The sequence below is a fragment of the Rhinoderma darwinii genome, chromosome 5, assembly GCF_050947455.1.
Source record: "Rhinoderma darwinii isolate aRhiDar2 chromosome 5, aRhiDar2.hap1, whole genome shotgun sequence".
Lineage (NCBI taxonomy): Eukaryota > Metazoa > Chordata > Amphibia > Anura > Rhinodermatidae > Rhinoderma > Rhinoderma darwinii.
The window spans coordinates 150,048,527-150,055,736 of record NC_134691.1 but is presented as its reverse complement, the minus strand read 5'-3'; positions in this window follow the sequence as shown (position 1 = coordinate 150,055,736).

The window sequence follows — 7,210 nt, the reverse complement described above, 5'->3', positions numbered from 1 at the left end:
CCGAAAAATGTGTGTTTTGGGTGCAAGAGATACCATTTTTGGGTCAAATCCTCACTCCTCATGAATTCCGCATGGACCCTGCCAAGGTTCAGGCTGTGGGTGAATGGGTCCAACCTGCCTCCCTGAAGGCGTTACGGTGCTTGCTGGGGTTTGCTAATTATTACAGGAGATTTATTGCTAACTTCTCGGTCATCGCTAAGCCTCTTACGGATCTCACTCGCAAAGGTGCTGATCTCCTCCACTGGCCTCCTGAGGCGGTCCAGGCTTTTGAGGTCTTTAAGAAGTGCTTTATCTCGGCCCCAGTGCTGATTCAGCCTAACCAAATGGAGCCGTTCATCGTGGAGGTTGACGCCTCCGAGGTGGGAGTGGGTGCTGTCTTGTCCCAGGGTACCAGGTCCCTCACCCATCTCCGTCCCTGTGCCTACTTCTCCAGGAAGTTCTCGCCCACTGAGAGTAACTATGACATTGGCAACCACGAACTCTTAGCCATTAAATCTGCCTCCATCTCAAGGCAAGTCGGTGGTGTGGGTTGTAGTAGACCGCTTCAGTAAGATGTGCCCCTCAAGAAACTACCCAATACTAAGACGTTAGCTACCTTGTTTGTCAAACACATCCTGCATCTCCATGGGGTTCCTGTCAATACTGTTTCTGACAGAGGGGTACAATTTGTTTCATTGTTTTGGAGAGCCTTCTGTAAGAAGTTGGAGATTGATCTGTCCTTCTCCTCGGCCTTCCATCCTGAAACTAATGGCCAAACTGAGAGGACTAATCAGTCTCTAGAACAATATTTAAGGTGTTTTATCTCTGACTGTCAATATGATTGGGTCTCCTTCATTTCCCTCGCTGAATTTTCCCTTAATAACCGTTTCAGTAACTCGTCAGGGGTCTCCCCCTTTTTCTGTAATTTTGGGTTTAATCCACGGTTCTCCTCCGTTTCACCTGGTGGTTCCAACAATCCCGAGGTAGATGTCGTTCATCAGGAACTGTGCACAGTCTGGGCCCAGGTTCAGAAGAACCTAGAGGCGTCCCAGAGCATACAAAAGACTCAGGCAGATAGAAGACGTTCTGCTAACCCCTTGTTTGTGGTCGGGGATCTGGTGTGGCTGTCTTCTAAAAATTTGTGCCTTAAAGTCCCATCCAAAAAATTAGCTCCCCGGTATATAGGGCCGTACAAGGTCATTGAAGTCCTTAACCCTGTCTCCTTCCGACTGGAGTTACCCCCGTCTTTTCGAATACACAACGTGTTTCATGACTCCCTCCTGAAACGCTGCTCCCCGTCCTTGGCTCCCTTGAGGAAACCTCCGGTCCCTGTTCTCACCCCTGAAGGGGTAGAATTCGAAGTGGCCAAGATTGTGGACAGCAGGATGGTCCAAGGCTCCCTCCAGTACCTGGTCCATTGCAGAGGATAAGGGCCTGAGGAGAGGACTTGGGTACCCGCCCGGGATGTTCACGCTGGGGTATTGCTCAAGAGGTTCCATCTTCGGTTCCCCAATAAGCCAGGTCCACCTAGAAAGGGTCCAGTGGCCCCTCATAAAAGAGGGGGTACTGTAAAGGATCTGCCAGACACAGCTTCTGTGTCGACGCCCATGGTTAGTAAGTCTGCACCTGCTCCTAAGTCTGATAGAGTGACTCCTTCGTCTACCACTCAGGCTGGGAGGCTGAGGAGTGGGAGAGCCTATCACAGCCTGGCCAGATGGAGCTAGCTCCCGCCCTCTGTCTATACCTTCATTTCCTGCTTCTCCTTTGCCTGTGATTCTGCTTGTTTCCTGGCTCTGCTGCTGCTGCTTGTACTATTTGTCCTCTGCTTCATATTGACCCTGGCTTTACTGACTACTCTCTTGCTCTGCGTTTGGTACCTCGTACACTCCTGGTTTGACTCGGCTCGTTCACTTCTCTTGTAGCTCACGGTGTTGCTGTGGGCATCTGCCCCTTTTCCCTTAGCTTCTTTGTACCCTTGTCTGTCTGTCTGTCGTGTACATAGTGAGCGTAGGGACCGTCGCCCAGTTGTACGCCGTCGCCTAGTACGGGCCGTTGCAAGTAGGCAGGGACTGAGTGGTGGGTAGATTAGGGCTCACCGGTCTGTCTCCCTATCCCGTCATTACAATCATAAAAAAAAACTATCGCTATTAGTAAAAAAAAAAATATTTTCTTTCACCGAAAATATTTGTCAGATTAGATTTTATGCGTGAGAGAATGGATATGCAAAATTAATGCCCCCTGCAGGTCCACTTACTACGGAGCCTAATGGTTCCATCAGGCCCTGCAAGAAACATTACAAATCTTTTATACGTCAGTATTTTGGTCCGTATTTCTAAGACAAAACCAGTAGTGGGCCCAAAACACTAAAGAGGTGAAAATCTTTCCATTATATATATTTTTTTATACTTTTGACTGTTCTGATTCACTCATAGTTTTGGCTTTCAAATAGTGATGCAAAATACCGACCATAATACTGCCGTGTGAAAGAGGCCTTTCACCAAGGGATGTTAAAAGTGTGTGAGATATATTGCTAATATATGTCCACGCTATACAGATTGTTGGGGTTCTAACAGATTGCACCCACACTTTATGAGGAAGGTCATAAGGAAGTGCTGTGATACTTTCATTAATTTGTCTTACACAACACTCTAGGCTACCCACCATGCAGAGAACTTCAGCAAAGCCCATTCATGTCACCCTAGAGCAGGGGTCTCAAGCACGCGGGCCGCATGCGGCCCCTGGGGCTGTCATCTGCGGCCCGCGGGACACAGAGCCGCTAGTATCGGCTCTGCTCCGAGACTCTGGAATTCCCTGACATCGCTGTCCACATACGGACAGTGTGTCTGGGGCTTCCCCAGAGCCGGAGTCCCGTGCAGAGCGCTAGTACAGCCTCTGCTTCGGGACTCTGTGGAATTCCCTGACATCGCTGCCCATATATGGACAGTGTGTCAGGGTCTTCCCCAGAGCGGAGTCCCGGGCAGAGCGCTAGTATCGGCTCTGCTCCGGGACTCTGTGGAATTCCCTGACATCGCTGTTCATATAAGGACAGTGTGTCAGTGTCTTCCCCAGAGCGGAGTCCCGGGCAGAGCGCTAGTACAGGCTCTGCTCCGGGACTCTGTGGAATTCCCTGACATCGCTGCCCACATATGAACAGCGATGTCTGGGAATTCCCCAGAGCCGGAGTCCCCGGCAGAGCGCTAGTACAGGCTCTGCTCCGGGACTCTATGGAATTCCCATATATGGACAGTGTGTCAGGGTCTTCCCCAGAGCGGAGTCCTGGGCAGAGTGCTATTATCGGCTCTGCTCCGGGACTCTGGGGAAGCCTCTGACATCGCTGTCCATACATCGACAATGATGTCAGGGGCTTCCCCAGAGCAGGAGTCCCAGTGATGTCAGGAGCACAGCTGGAGTCCCAGGAAGAGCCTACTAGCGCTCTGCTTGGGACTCCAGCTCTGGGGTTGCCCCTGACATCTCTGTCCATATATGGACAGTGATGTCAGGAGCAGAGCTGGAATCCCAGGCAGAGTGCCAGAAGCGGCTCTGCTCCGGGACTCCAGCTCTGGGCAAGCCCCTGACATCACTGTGGCAGCATCTGCGGAGGGCACTGTGGCAGCATCTACGGAGGGCACTGTGGCAGCATCTACGGAGGGCACTGTGGCAGCATCTACGGAGGGCACTGTGGCAGCATCTACAGAGGGCACTGTGGCAGTATCTAGGGGTGTGTTGCATTATCTACAGAGGGCACTGCGACAGCATCTACAGAGGGCACAGCGGCAGCATGCACCGAGGGCACAGCGGCAGCATGCACCGAGGGCACTGCGGCAGCATGCACCGAGGGCACTGCGGCAGCATCCACCGAGGGCACTGCGGCAGCATCCACAGAGGACACTGCGGCAGCATCCACCGAGGGCTCTGTGGCACTATCTAAAAAGGGGCTGCCCAATCTTGACGTGTGTCGGCCAAACGCTGCCAACTGAGGCGCCAGACTGCATTTAGCGACACTTAAACTGGAAAGCTGGAATTTTGTATTGTATCAAATTTGAAAGTAATGCGGCCCATCAACTTCCCATTTTTTCTATATGCGGCCCACTTACCCGGCCGAGTTTGAGACCCCTGCCCTAGAGTATTGATTACCGGGACAAATGCTGTAGAAATCTCCCTGATTCAGACGGCTGTAGTTCATTTCTTGCAACCATTTAACAGATGCTTAAATGCAATAAACAACAGTTGTCAGAACCCGGACAAATTTAATATGCCCCTTCAGCCCTTACGGTTCTAAAATAAGTATAATGACCAAAACAGCATCATAAGCATCTCTGATGCTGTCAATTTGGGTCATTAGACTTAAATAGACACTAACTTTTCATACTAAGTTATTATAATCTAATAGTATACAGTACCTAATATATATCAACTTTGTAATTTACGTACTGTTAAAAGTTTATTGTTTTTGCCTTGCAAATTATGTGTGAAGTTACTGCCACTAGGTCTCTCCCTTCCTGTAATCTGCTGTCCACCCCTTATTCTCAATCAAAATGTGTCCCTAGTTACAGAGCAGAGGAGATGGACAACAGAAAGTGGGGATATGTCTCTGTACTGCCTGCCCATAAAAGTATATGGAGAGGGGATGGGGGAGCAGGAGCAGAGTGAGAAAGACAGAGACATGTTGCTCTTAGAAGTCTATGGGGAGGGCAAGGCAGGAGCAGCGTGAGAATGACCAACAAATGTGCTGCAGCTTTGTGGTAAGTGTTACTGTCCCACCCCAGTGCTGAATGCTCAGCTACACTGCTCGTTATTGCTGTATAATTTCAAGTGAATGGAAGAATACTGTGAACTGCCACTACAAGCATAACGGCGATCCACAGCAGGAGGAAGGAATGAAATGCACAGCTGATCCTTCAAAGCAGCTGGGGGTGCCGGGAGTCCGACCCCCGCCGATCAGATATTGATGGCCTATCCTAAGAATATGCCATCAATTTTTTATGAATGGAGAGTACAATGTGACCGGGGTTACCAGCGGTCACACTAAAAGTAGGTCACTGACCTGTTCTTAACCCCTTAAGGACGCAGCATTGTTTTGGCCTTAAGGCTCAGAGTCCATTTTTCAAATCTGACATATTTCACTTTATGTGGTAATAACGTCGGAATGCTTAAACCTATCCAAGCGATTCTGAGATTTTCTCGTGACACATTGGGCTTTATGTTAGTGGTAAAATTTGGACGATATATTCAGTGTTTATTGGTGAAAAATTGCAAAATTTAGAGAAAATGTATAAAAAATAGTATTTTTCAGAATTTAAATGCATCTGCTTGTAAAATAGTTACTAGTTCACATTTCCCATATGTCTACTTTAGATTGGCATTGTTTTTTGAACATTCTTTTATTTTTCTTGGACGTTACAAGGCTTAGAACATAAACAGCAATTTCTCATATTTTTAAGAAAATTTCAAAAGCCTATTTTTTAAGGTACCTGTTGAGTTCAGAAGTGGCTTTGAGGGGCCTATGTATTAGAAAACCCCATAAAACACCCCATTTTGAAAACTAGACCCCTCAAAGTATTCAAAACAGCATTTAGAAAGTTTATTTAACCCTTTAGGCATTTCACAGAAATTAAAGCAAAGTAGAGGTTAAATTTGCAAATTTAATTTTTCTTGCTGAATTTCAATTGTAACACAGAAGGTTTTACCAGAGAAAGACTACTAAATATGTATTGCCCAGATTCTGCAGTTTTTAGAAATATCCCACATGTGTCTCTAGTGCGCTCGTGGACTAAAACACAAGCCCCAGAAGCAAAGAAGGACCTAGTACATTTTGAAGCCTCTTTTTTTTATTAGAATATATTTTAGGCAGCATGCCAGGTTTGAAGAGGTGTTGAGGTGCCAAAACAGTATGAATCCCACAAAAGTGACCCCATTTCGGAAACTACACCCCTCAAGGAAATAATTCATGGTTGTTGTTACCATTTTGACCCCATAGTTTTTACACAGCACGTATTTGAATTGGGCTGTGAAATTAAAAAAATGACATTATTTCCAATAAGATGTCATTTTTGATAAAAATGTCTTATTTTCACAGGGAACAAAATACCCCATTTTGTAGCCCAATTTCTCCTGAGTGCAGCAATACCCCATTAGTGGCGATAAACTGCCGTTTGGGCCCATGGGTGGCCTCAGAAGGGAAGGAGTGCTGTGTGTTATTTGGAGTTCAGATTTTGCTGTATTGGTTTTCGTGTGCCATGTCGCATTTGCAGAGCCCCAGAGGTATCAAAGCAATGGAAACCCACCAGAAGTGACCCCATTTTAGAAACTACACCCCTCAAGGAATTCATTTATGGTTGTTGTTACCATTTTGACTGCACAGTTTTTTCACAGTACCTATTTGAATTGGGCTGTGAAATTAAAAAAATTTCATTTTTTCCAATAGGATGTAGTTTTAGCTCAAAATTTCTTATTTTCACAAGAAATAAAATTTGTCCTGAGTTCGGCAATGCTCAATTTGTGGTGATAAACTGAGGTTTGGGCCCATGGGAGGGCTCAGAAGGAAAGGACCACCATTTGGCCTACTGGGGATTTTCTGGTGCGAAGTCATGTATGCAGAAGCCCCTGAGGTACCAGTACAGTTGAAACCTCTGAGAAGTGACCCCGTTTTAAAAACTACACCCCTTAAGGCATTCATCTAGAGGTGTAGTGAGCATTTTTACCGGAACATACACCCCATAAACTGTAATGTGGGTTCTCACGGGTATGGCAATACCCTCAATGTGGCTGTTATCAGCTGCCTGGGCACACGGCAGGGCTCAGAAGGGAAAGATGAGGGGGATAAGATGTGCGGAGTGCATCAGGGTAAGTAAAACTGGGGTAGATTAAAAATCAAGGGATGTATGATACATTTTGAAGCACTCTTTCATACGGAGCCTTAGTTTTTCGGGACACGTGTCACATTGATATATTGTGTCCTCCCTTATCCCCCTCTTATAGCAGACTTTGTACCTCTTTTGACTTTTTCCTTTCTTGCCAGTTTGGGGAACTTCTCCTGGAAAGTGTTGCCGCCCTGGTACGATGCGTGTGGCCCCGCTTCCAGAAATACTGGGTGCCCCCCCTTCTTGGTCCCTAAAAATTTGTTTCTTGATAACCACCTCTTGAAATTCCAGAAAAGTTCCCGTCTGGCCTGCACATCGACGTAGAACGTACACATTGTACAATGCCATCTGTATGATGTGCACGGCCAGCT